The sequence below is a fragment of the Silene latifolia genome, chromosome 8 (genome assembly GCF_048544455.1).
Source record: "Silene latifolia isolate original U9 population chromosome 8, ASM4854445v1, whole genome shotgun sequence".
Taxonomy (NCBI): Eukaryota; Viridiplantae; Streptophyta; class Magnoliopsida; order Caryophyllales; family Caryophyllaceae; genus Silene; species Silene latifolia.
In genome coordinates this window covers 65040347-65053449 of record NC_133533.1, presented here as the reverse complement: position 1 = coordinate 65053449, position 13103 = coordinate 65040347, and the positions used below count along the sequence as shown (strand labels likewise).

At 40.3% G+C, this 13103-nt stretch overlaps 2 non-coding genes across 2 annotated transcripts; one reads left to right on the top strand and one right to left on the bottom strand.

Moving 5' to 3' along the window:
• Nucleotides 1–289: 289 nt before the first annotated feature.
• On the top strand, nucleotides 290–396 carry LOC141597885 (small nucleolar RNA R71). Its single transcript, XR_012523096.1, has one exon. It is a non-coding gene; the product is annotated as a small nucleolar RNA R71 (small nucleolar RNA).
• A 5069-nt stretch (nucleotides 397–5465) lies between these two features.
• LOC141597866 (small nucleolar RNA R71) lies at nucleotides 5466–5572 on the bottom strand. The gene has a single exon (XR_012523078.1). It is a non-coding gene; the product is annotated as a small nucleolar RNA R71 (small nucleolar RNA).
• Nucleotides 5573–13103: the final 7531 nt, after the last annotated feature.

Below are 13103 nucleotides of genomic sequence, written 5' to 3'. Positions count from 1 at the left end.
AGCATTCACTTGATAGATCCCTCCTTTTGAAGCTCCTCCCAACTCGTACTTATCAAATCTGGCCGTGAGAGCTTCTAATGCAGCTACAGAAGGGGATTCAACGGCTCTCCTTTGATTTCCTCTGGAATTTCCATGCTCAGCTTTATGGGTGGCCATTTCATCAATGATTTTCCACCCCTTAGTTTCTCCAACATTCTCCTGAAATCTGCCATTAGCTGCAGCATCTAGGATAGCCCTCTGATCGTCATAAAGCCCATTATAAAACTGATTGCATAGGCTCCATTGCTCGAACCCATGGTGCGGAATAGTTCTCACCAACTTCTTGAAACGGACCCATGCCTCATGAAAATTCTCATCAGGACCCTGTTTAAAGCTCGTGATCTGAGCTCTAATGTCATTTGTCTTCGAGGCAGAGAAATATTTCTTATAGAATGCTAAGGCCAGCGAATTCCAATCAGTGATCCCGTTAGCAGCTCGGTCCAGGTCTCGGTACCACTCCCTAGCAGTATCACGGAGTGAGAATATGAACATCGTTTCCTTAACCTGGTCCTAGGTCACACCTGCTGGTGGGGGTATGGAACAACAATAATCAATGAATGTCTCCATATGTTTTGTCGCATCTTCATTTGCAGCTCCCCCAAATTGGTTTCTCTCAACCAAGTTAATATAGGACGGTTTTGGTTCGAATTTTCTGTCCGTCCCTGGTAATGCGAATCCTTATAGAGATTCGCAGTTGTTGGATCGGAGTGACTAGCTATACTTGCTTCTTCAGCCATGTCTGGAGATGTGACGGTCTATGTGGAAGAAACTGGAGATGGTGGTGGGTTTTCTTCAAACAACTCGTTTTCGTAAAAACTAGAATGAGAACCAGGCTCTTCCTCTGACTGTTGTTCTTGAAATAATCTCCTCTTCACGCGCAAAGTCCTCTCAAGCTCGAGATCAAGGGGATATTCGCCTTGTTGAGACCTGCGCGTAAGATAAAACTACACAAAAACAATGAGAAAAGTTTAAGGAACAAAAGCTCCTTAAACTAAGAAAAAGACTAAAATAATAAAACAATAAAAACTAGCGCTTCCTCCCCGGCAACGGCACCAAAATTTGATGCCTGTTGTTATGTGCACCAAAAATAATATTTATAATACTTATTAAAACTAACAGAAGCTAGTGGTAACAGGGTCGAACCACAGAGAGGCGGGGGAGTTTCTATTGTTTAATATTCTAGTCTTAGGGTAACAAATTGAGGGGGTTTGGATTTTGTCTAAGTCTAAATGCAAATGAAATAAATAAGCAAATAAAAACAAGCAAATAATAAGATGATGTAAATAAATAATAAAAAGGAGCTAGGATGATCGGGTCACTATAGCTACGATGGCACAAAAGTCTAGGTAAGTCTCGAAACACAGTCGTGGGTAATGGGTATGACAAGTCCTCTCGGTCCAAGTCAACTAATAGCCCCTTTCGGTCTATGCTATTAGTCCCTAGGTGCCACTAATACTAACTTTCGTTCTTGACTAGTGATCCTCCTAATGCCTAAATTACATTATCTTACTATCTCAGCAATTTAGCCGTCTTAATTCGTTAATCTAAGTCCTTCCCTATCTTTCGATCTACGGGTTGGTCAAAACTAATCATCTAACAAGTCTCCGCTAGGTCTCATTGATAGATATTGCACTTAACGATTCAAACGAAGCAAATCAGACACGAAGGTGGTCGACCGACGAGCTACCCCAGTCGATCGACCAACCGACTCAGTCGACCGACCAGATAAGCCAGTCGGTCGACCAAGTCCTAATCCGAGGGTAGCCTATCCTAGTGCCATCTACGCTAAGTTCGCCTACATCCTAGCAATGGTGATTTAGCTAGACATAATAACGATAATAACAACAATGAAATTCGTAAAAACTATCAAGGAAGACATGATCGAATAATTATAGCAATAATAACGCATAAACTAATCTAGGGTTCAAGGGATCTAAACTAACAATTTCTAAACTAATAAAACAGTAAAGCAACTGTAAAATAAGAACAAGGATTACCGAAAATAAAAGAGGAATGAATAGATCCGCAATAAGAACTTTATTGATAACTAAAATATGAATTGAACGTGAATGAAACCTAAAGTAACGTAGTATGAAAACTAGATTAAACTAAGCTAATGAATGATAGATCACTCAAGCAGCAGGTAAAGTTACGTTATATAGGAAAATAACGTAACCTATTCCTAAACCTAATTACAATGGGCTTCCTCGTCTTTTAAATTGTGCATCAGATCGTGGGGTGGTCGATCGACCAATGAGACCAGTCGATCGACCACATGCGCTGTACAGTAATGCATTCTGACGAATTCTGCAGCGCGCACTGATCTTAAAACAGCTGCCATTTCTTCGTTACTTGGTCAAATCAGGCGTTCTACATGGCGTTGGAAAGCTAAGTGGTTACAGTTTCACCTCCAATTGGAATCACTCGATTATCTGATCTAGAACTCGACATATAGCCATTTTAAGCAGCCTGCAATGTTGATAAGCACTTCTTCGCTTGTTTAAGCTTTGCAACTTGTACGCAACCATGCTTTTGCTATCTTTTAGGCCTTGAAACACGCACCAAGTTTGTTCCTCGAGCATTCTCCTTATGTCCAATCCTAAGCTAAGCGCTCCGGGACAGATTTGGTCCATTTTCCACCGAATTCTTCACATTCCTACAAAATCACACGAAAAGGAAGAAATACACGAAACAAGGGAAATAGTATCATAAACTACTCAATAGAGCTCCGAAATGCGTGTGAAATGAGGTGCAAAACATCATATATTAGACACGCATCACTATACTTGTTGTTTCTAAAGGTCGTATCAAAAGAGGTCATGTCCCCGAATAGCAAATAGTTTTTAATACTAATAGGGTCAGCCCAAAACAAATGTGACAATCGACCTATCTTGTCTACCTCAAAATCAAAATAAAAAGATGGACACATGTGTTTTATCTTCATAAAATGCTGATGTGACCATAATTAGCGCATATTTAGCCCCCGAATTAGCCTTGTTTCCATGCTTTTTAGTGCATATTTGGGTCATTTATTATCTTTAGTTCTTTGTTTTGCATATTCTTTGAGATTTTGATCCCTTGGTAGGAAAGGAGTAAGAATCTTGCATTTTCATGGCAAAACGAGACTAAATTGATCGAATCCAATGACCAAGCATCAAGGAGAGACAAGATTAGAAGGCCTTTGTACATATTATAGTAGAAGAGCAATGTTGAGAAAGGATCCTTGAGTCCCCAAGGAAATCCCCAAGGAATTTATGAAGAAAAGGGAAGAAAAGAAGAAGAAATGTTGCTGAGGCACAATCCGTGCGGATTGTCTACAATCCGGCCGTCCTCCACACGCACAATCCGTGCGGTTTCATCCCAAGACGCTCGGGTTTGCCACCACCACAATCCGCCCGGATTCCCCTAAAGCCGCCCGTGTTCCACCACCAGAATCCGCCCGTCCCGACTCCAAAACGCACGGATTCCTGTACAGCACAATTTCGTCTTCTCCAAGCTACAAAGAAAGAAGCCCTTCCTTCGAAAAATACCGGCTCCTCCTTGCTCAATCTAAAAAGTGTAATTACTAGTTTAGCCCTTAGTTAACCCTAATGCATCCCCCTAATTTCCACAATAAATACCCCATTAGTCTAATTAGAAGAGCATGTTCTTCTTATCAATTCTTAGAGTAGTTAATACCAATCAAATCTCTCTTTATTTTTGTAATCAACAATTAATCAAGTTCTAATACAAGTTTTATTTCCTTAATCTCTCTTTTGTTCATCCTTTATTTTGGGTAATTGAAGATTATTTGGGTTATAATTGGGAAATTGACAACCTCTCAATCAAGCATCAAGTACTTCTTTTATCTTTGCTTTATTATTGGAATCATTAGTAGGTATAATTCTCTTAATCCCTTTTTAATTATTGTTAATTACTTTCATTTATTCATCATGTTTCATTTTGTTGGTATGATTGACAACCTTGCTAGCATGATCAACATGATAATGAGTGAGTAGTGACCTAGCTAGGGTTAATGGGTGATTAGGGGAAACCAACATGGGGAATGATTCATGCTTAAATTAATATGCTTTTATGGTTTATTAGCTTGCTTGTTTTGATCTCAACTCATGCACATGTTATGTTTGATGAAATGCGAGCCTATGAATCCTTGCATTTTTTACCCATCACCTATCTTTTCAATGAGACTTGTAAGACATAAACCAACTCGAGTCTCATTAGACCATGTATGTTGTTGAGTAGGGAAGATTAAGGCGACTTGTAGGTGTTGTACAATCTAATCGATTCGGCTCCGGGACCCAAACTTTCCTAGGATTGTAAGATATAACCCAACTCAATCCATCACAACAATAATTGCTTGCTTATAATTTGAGAACATGTTTGTATGATCAATTCCCATGATTCCCCTATGACCCCATGACACCCTAGTGCTTTTTATCAATTGTTTACAACCCTTTTAATTCATCTTGCTTGTTTATTTCCATTGCTATTTTAGTTTAGTGACCTTCTACATCAACCCAAATTGTGACACCCCTAAGACACCACTAGTTTCAATAGAAATCTCATCTCAATTCCCGTCCCTTGGGATCCGACCTTTACTTGCCTCTTTACTAATTGTAGAGTTGTTTGTGAAGCTATAAATTGTGTTTTGATTTGGACGTGACCCAACGACCACATCTATTTAGTTGTGAACACAAAAAGGACCGATCAAAAATGGCGCCGTTGCCGGGGACGGTGTTTACTTGATTTAGATTTTCTTACATTGTTATTAGTTGTGTCTTTCTTTGCCTTGGGGAAGTAAAACTCCTCAAGGTTTGTTCTAATTGTTTTCAAGTTGTTTGATATTTTGCATGTCTAGAAGGTCACAAGGTGATTTGTTACCTTTTGACCGTGAAATTGAAAGAACTTTGACAACCAATAGGAGACTTGCTAGGAGGAATTTGAGAGGTATTAGTGAGGTTGTAGATATTCAACCAACTATTGAGTTCATCAACCCTTTTTCAAGAGAAGGTGAGGAGAACCCATTACAAAATACCACCCAAAATCAACCTACAATGCCTAAGTTTTCGTCACATTCCGTACCCACCAAGGAGAACCTACCCAATGGTACTCCCACACCACAACATCTAACCGGAAATTTTATTGCCAAATCCGCCTTTATCCAATTAGTCGAAAGGAGCCAATTTGGGGGGATGCCTAGTGAAGACCCTCACTCTCATATGGAAACCTTTTGTGACTATTGTGATGCGATTTCTCAAACCGGTGTAACTCAAGACCAAATTCGATGGGTCTTATTTCCTTTTTCTCTAATCGGCACCGCGAAACAATGGTTGAATGGCCTTGATAAGGCCACTCTCGGAATTGATTCTTGGAAGAAGTTGGCTCTAGCTTTCTACAAAAAATTCTACCCACCGGAAAAGACTAACATACTAAGAGCTCAAATTACGGGTTTTAAGCAAAGGGATGAAGAATCTTTGTATGAAGCTTGGGAGCGGTTCAAGGGAATTTGTCGCTCATGTCCTCACCATGGACTTAGCGAATGGTTCTTGGTACAACAATTTTGGAACGGTTTATATGAAGATTCAAGGAACATTCTCAACATGGGATCAAATGGAATGTTCACCGAAGTGGATGACAATCAAACATGGAACAAAATTGAGGAAATGGCGGTCCATAACTCACAATATAGTAGACCTCGCAAGGCTACTAGGGGAGGAAAGCATGAAGTGGACTCCGTTACTCAATTGGGTGCTCAACTTAGTGCTCACATTGACACAATCAATTTGAAGTTTGAAAAAGCTATGGCTAGACTTGAAGAAGTCTCAAAATCACCAAAGCATCATGTTAATGCCATGACGGCATCTTCATCAATCCCAAGTGGGATATGTGAGAATTGTGGAACTTTGGGACGAAACCAAAGTGAATGTAGAGGAATAAATGAACAAGTGAATGCTTTCCAAGCATACACGAGTGGTACCCCTTATTCCAACTATTACAATTAAAACACCAAATTTCATCCAAATCTCTCATACAAAAGCCAAAATGTTCAAAACCCTCAAACAACATACACCCCACCTCCCATGAGAAACCAAAATCAAAGACCCTTTTACAATCAAAACCAAGGTTACAAAAATCAAAATCCATACAATCACCAAAATGACCAAGGTTTTGATGTTCAAAAAGCGGTCCTCCAAATGCAAAAGAATCAACAAGAATTTTTCACTCAAATGCAAAAAGATAGTCAAGCAAAGGAAACCACCATCAACAACATCCTAGCTCATACCAAGATGTTGGAAACCCAATTGACTCAACTAGCATCTTCAAGCTCACAAAGACAAAAGGGGAAATTACCACCTCAAAGTAATCCCCCAAGACATGAAACGGTTAGTGCCATTCACTTGAGAAGTGGTACAAGGTATGAAGCACCGAAGAAGCAAGTTGAGGATGAAGTTGTGGAAGCTAGTGATAAGGAAGAAATTGTGCAAAACTCCAAAGATGGAGAATCATCAAAAGAAGAAAGTTCAAAGAAAAATGAAGACAAGGTTAAGGAGAAGGAGCCCATTGTGATTAGACTTCCTTTTCCAAGTCGTGAAGCCAAGCCCAAATTTGATGACCAACTTGGAAAGTTTATGGAAATTGTGAAGAATTTGGAAGTCTCGATTCCTTTCACGGAATTAATCAATCACGTGCCGGCATATGCGAAATACATGAAAGACATCCTCACAAAGAAGAAGTCGATCCGGAAACTTGAGACTATCGCCTTCACTAAGGTGAGTACTGCTATACTTCAAGGGAGTTCACCTCCAAAACTAAAGGATCCGGGAAGCTTCTAAATACCGTGTACCATTGGCGACACCACGATCAACAAAGCCTTATGTGATCTAGGGGCTAGTGTGAGTGTTATGCCGTACTTGGTAAGTAAAAGATTGGGGATGGGAGAGCTTAAATGCACCAATATCACACTCCAAATGGTTGATAGATCGACGAAGACACCATTAGGGATATGGGAAGATGTTCCCGTATGAATTGGGAAGTTTTTCATCCCGGTGGACTTTGTCATTGTTGATATGGAGGAAGATTCCAACATTCCAATCATTCTAGGAAGACCCTTCCTACACACCGCGGGTGCGGTGATTGATGTGAAACATGGTGAGCTCACTCTAGAAGTGGGAGATGAAAGCATAAACTTTAATCTTGACAAGACTATGAGAGCTCCTCGTTTGCATGAACCGTGTTTCATGATTGATCATTATAGCCGGAAGGATGATAGGAAGAAGTCGGAACTCCAATGGAAGAAGAAAATTGAAGATGCTCCATTCAAAGATCAAGTGAATTGTGACAAGGAGAGCTTGCAAAGCTCATCAAAATCAAGCTAAGAAGAAGAGGATGGCCTCATTGGCCAAGAGAAGAAATTGGGAGAGTTGTCTCGATCAAATCAAGAGATTTTCAATGATCAACTTAATGAAGTTTGTTGTCTTTAGGACGACGAATTTGAAGGGATTTTTAATCCCTACATTGGTAATGCCATCGATCAAGACCGACAACAAGGGTCGAGGTCTATTGAAGAGCTTTATAATGATAATGAACAAGCGTTTGATTATTTCTTCAAGGTGTTGAGCAACATCAACAACACCTTGAACATGCCCCCTTGACATCTCATCAAGAATGAGAGTTTGGTGGAGTCCTCCCTAAACCACCATTTGTAAATATTTCTAACTCCCTAACTCGCATTTCAATTCTTGTATTGCATTTTTGTCATCTTTGGATTTTTATTTACTTTGATCAAGAAATTGTCATGTTTGAGAGAAGTGAGGGAGGGACTAATGATCTCAATTGATGTGTAGTGCTTTAGCTTAGTGTGGGGATGACAATTGCCTAGGCTACCCATGCCTTAGTAGTACCCCCACAATGAAGAACACGAGATATGAAGAAGAGTGGAAGAATGACAAGGGATACGCATTGTACACGGATGTAACTGAATCCGGGTACAAAAGGGTTGAATCCGAGCGAATACAGGAGAATCCGCCCGTCTACAGACAATTCGAGCGTATTGGGTAGAAGACGCACGTCCCTATGAACTGAACTTTTGAAATATTTTTGACTGTAAGAGAATCCGGGCGTCCTGAATACAAATCCGCCCGTCTCTGAAAATCCGCCCGTCTTGAAGGGAAGACGCCCGTCTTCTTGGCTGAGGAAAACAAGGAAAAATCCCCGTGAAGGAATCCGTCCGTCTTCTGAAGAATCCGCCCGTCCCGTGTCAGCGAATCCGAGCATCTTCACTGAAAGACGCCCGTCTTTAGGCGAGTTTTTCCCAACCCAGAAAAAGCAGAATCCGCCCGTCTCGAGCAGAAACCGCACGGATTGCCCCTACAGTTCGAATTTTTCGTGCTTTATAAAACCCCTCCCTCCTTCATTTCTTCATTCCTTCATTCATAACACTACTCAAAAACATCAAAACCCTCATCCTCTCCATCACAAAAACAAAATTCCTCAACTACATTCACCAAAATCAAATCAAATCATCCTTTTAACAACAAATCAATCACTCCTTTTTCAATAAAAATCAAAACCAAGCACAAAATCTTCAACCTTTGAGTCGATTTTCGAATTCATAAAGGCAAAGCCTTTCATCTTTAAATCGATTTGGGTACACTAGAAATTGAAGATTTTTCACTCTTTCTTGGTTAATTCATCAATGGCAAGGACTAAGGGAGCAACAAAGGCAACAAAGGCACCAAAGGCAAAGACACTTTCATCAAGGCAAACGGCTCTTCAAGCAAAGAAAGCATTGGCTATGGTGGTTGTAAACCCAAACTTGGAAGTGCAACAACAACAACCTTCTATGGGAGCAACAACATCTACTACTCCGGAAATTGATCAACTTTTGAATTATCCGGAGGTAACTTTTATTTCCAAAACCCATAGAGATACTTTTGCCAAGTTTGCTAGGAAATCATTTCAATCCACCAAGTTTATTTGTGAAGATACCTTAGATAAGTTGGGTGTCCTTGAGCAAACTAGAGCCTTCTTCAAAGCAATGGGGTTGAAGAAATTGTTTGAATCAAAAGAATTGACATACCCCTCCCTTACCTTGGAATTTTTGAGTTCTTTGAAAGTCAACATAGTTGAGACTAGGGAGAACCTCGAGTTTCGTCTAGCTAATGTTAGTAGATACATTTCCTTTAGGGAATTGGGTGAAATTTTGGGTCTTAGTGATGAACCGAGTTATTTTAAGAATTTTGGAAAGTATGACCCCAACCCTCTTTGGGAGGCAATTTCCGGAAGGAAATTTGAGGACTTTCATGCGAGTCGTGCTCTTTTAGTTCACCATCCGGGCATAAGAGTATGGCACAAGGTCATAGGAAACACCATTATTGCAAGGAAAGATACCAACCATTTCACCAAACTTGATTTTATTCTTCTTGAGTCGGCTTTGAACATTGGAAGAGTACACACCAAGCCTTTCAACTCTCTAAGGCTTTTGGTAGATAGATGGCTCAACATTGATTGTGGGAAGAAAGGCACTACCGTTATTGTGAATGGCGGCCTAGTCACTATCCTAGCTAAATACTTTGATTCTAACTTCAACAAAGATAACAAGTATGAAGCAAAGGAGGGTGGTCATCTTGTTGATATGCATACTATGATACACAAGTACAAGTGGGTTGCCCATAACCCTCTTGACACCAAGTATGGGTGGCTCACTAGTGAGGCTAGATCGTTTACTTTGCCTTCAAAGATTTGTCGTCTAAGCGTCCACCGGACCAATTATCTACTTCCCCTTTCAAAAGAGGCCGAGTATATTATCCGACAACAAAAGGGTGAACTTGAAATACCCTCCTCTTCCATTGTCACACCACCTTACCCTTTCGAGTACCAAGAGTTCAAGCCGGAAGGTGTTGAAGCAAGAAATGATTATTTGACTCTTCTCATGCAAGCAATGCACAAGCAAGCCTTTGAGGATCGGAAAAATGCTTACTTGGCTCAATATCCACCCCTCCTACACTTAGCTAGGCAAGGACTACTTGATCCATTATGTCCTTTGCCTAGTTGGGCGGATAGAGAAGTCCTATTTCCGGGTGCATCTAGGGTCGTTTCGGGTAACAATGAGGTTGTCGGTAATGAAGAAGTTGATGATAACATTGATGAGGAAGCAAGTGAAGAAGGAGAAGAGGATGGTGAGCAACATAATGATCAAGGAGAAGAAGAAGGTGAAGAAGCAAATGAAGAGGGAAGTGGCAATGAGACCACTTCTAATGAGGAAAGTGATGATGGTGATGATATGATGGAAGATTAGCAAGCCTTGGAGGCTCCTACCCTCTCATGGTTTGTCTATTCCTCTCTTTATTTTAATTATTTTCTTGATCATTGTTGGAATAGTCCTAGAACCATAGAGGACTCACACCTCGGTACCATTGAGGTGTTCTCATTTTATTGTTCCCACTTTCAAAATCCAAAATGACAAATTAGTTTCATGCATTGCATAGTGTGTGCATAAACTACACCCTTCCTTAGGACATTAGCAATAGTGTCTAACTCGGTTTGGGGAAGTTAATGCATACACAACGGGAGGTAATCTAAATTATCCTCTCCGTCATAAACAAAAACCATGCATCATGTAGTGTATACTAGTGTAGATTGCATTTAGTGTAGAAATCATGCATCACCTTTGCATAATTTCCTATCATTTTGGCCATTGAGGACAATGCCCATATTAGTGTGGGGATGGGGAATTCTAACTTAACACTTATTCAAAAATCCAAAAAAACTGAAAAATTTCGAAAAACCATAAAAATTTGAAAAATTGAAAAAGCCAAAAACATGTTTATTTCCTTTTGTAGTGTAGTCTTGTATATCGTCTTGTATATATTGTGTTTGTTCTATCCTTATTCACATTGATAGACTACGCCACATCCGAGGTATGAGGATAATGAAGACCGCATGGTATGATCTTTCCAATCTCCTTTTTCCTCTTTATGTTAATGACTATGTGGCTTTATTTTGATTGATGCGGTATAACAATGTGAACTTAGGACTTGCATTTAGTTTATATGTCATATTAGTTGATAGAATCATATGCATTAGGATGTTTATATTAGTTGCATCATAGCATGTAGTTGCATTTAGATAAAAGGTTTTGAAAAATGCTTAATTAGGAACTTTGACAAGAGCAACTAAGCCATTACAAATACTTTTTCAACTTAAGACTTTGCCTACTAGAATGTTTGTAAAAGACCCTAGATAGTGTCATACCAGTGTCTTTTGACCCATGACCCAAAGCCTAGTTAAGGGTTTGCATGTGAGTCACCTATCCAACCCCGTGATGCGATGTGGACTTGGTTAACTTGTATAGGTGACCTTGATTGACCTTGTGGTAAGGCAACCCAAAAATACTTTCTATCAATAAGTTTGAAGTGCTCATTTCAAAGAATTTTGTCATGTGGAAGTAATTTAATGCCAAGGAAACCTCAAATGTTATGAATTGTTGAATGTTGAGAAATTAAATTGTTTTGATGGAGGCGTACCACTTCGATGTGCTTTGGAGCGGGATCCATTGAATTGGGCCCCCACACGGTTGTGAATTCGGCCACCCAGAGACAGAGTGACTATCACCCCGAAAAGCTATTGTCTAGAGGTTAACCGGTTGCCTAATAAGCGATTGGCGAAAGCAAAGGACACTAGCCCGGAAGGGACAAACCCCATCTTAAATTTTTGAAATGTGAAAGTTGAATGAGGACAATTTTGAATACTAGTCATATCCACCCGTTGTGTATAAAGATTTGAGCATTTCATTCCCAAAAAGCCTTTTTGTCAAGCCACTTTGTCGAGCTTGGGACGATCCATGACCTTTACTTTTGTAGAGAATTCGAGACTTGTCATGTCAATTGCTACTAGCATCATAGGGATCATCATTCCACCACCATCCGATCGCCCTTGACGAAAGCATTTGGAAATTGAGGACGAAAGTAGTCTAGTTTAACACCATTTGGAGGTGATTTAGTGCCATCCTCTTAGCCTTAGTAATTTGTTGAACTAGTATTTGTGAAGGATTACATGCTCTTAAATTTGTTCCTCTTTAGTGCCTCCGCCGCTTGATGAGGAAGTGGCTATTCTTTTGTAGATGCATCCATTATGTGATTTTGTGTGCTTAATGTTTGGATGTGTCGCCATTTTGGCAAGACCCACCTTGCCTTGCAAGAAGGCATCCTACCTCATGGTTGTCTTGTTGTAAGTTGAAGGGGCGGAGTGAGACCCGCTAATTGTCTCATATCGGCTATGTTATTAGGTTAGTTTAAATAATGGTCCTAGTCTTTGTCACCTCTTTACTCGGGATGAGCAAAGGTTCGGTTTGGGGAAATTTGATGTGACCATAATTAGCGCATATTTAGCCCCCGAAATAGCCTTGTTCCCATGCTTTTTAGTGCATATTTGGGTCATTTATTATCTTTAGATCTTTGTTTTGCATATTCTTTGAGATTTTGATCCCTTGGTAGGAAAGAAGTAAGAATCTTGCATTTTCATGGCAAAACGAGACTAAATTGATCGAATCCAATGACCAAGCATCAAGGAGAGACAAGATTAGAAAGCCTTTGTACATATTATAGTAGAAGAGCAATGTTGAGAAAGGATCCTTGAGTCCCCAAGGAAATCCCCAAGGAATTTATGAAGAAAAGGGAAGAAAAGAAGAAGAAATGTTGCTGAGGCACAATCCGTGCGGATTGTCTACAATCCGGCCGTCCTCCACACGCACAATCCGTGCGGTTTCATCCCAAGACGCTCGGGTTTGCCACCACCACAATCCGCCCGGATTCCCCTAAAGCCGCCCGTGTTCCACCGCCAGAATCCGCCCGTCCCGACTCCAAAACGCACGGATTCCTGTACAGCACAATTTCGTCTTCTCCAAGCTACAAAGAAAGAAGCCCTTTCTTCGAAAAATACCGGCTCCTCCCTGCTCAATCTAAAAAGTGTAATTACTAGTTTAGCCCTTAGTTAACCCTAATGCATCCCCCTAATTTCCACTATAAATACCCCATTAGTCTAATTAGAAGAGCATGTTCTTCTTA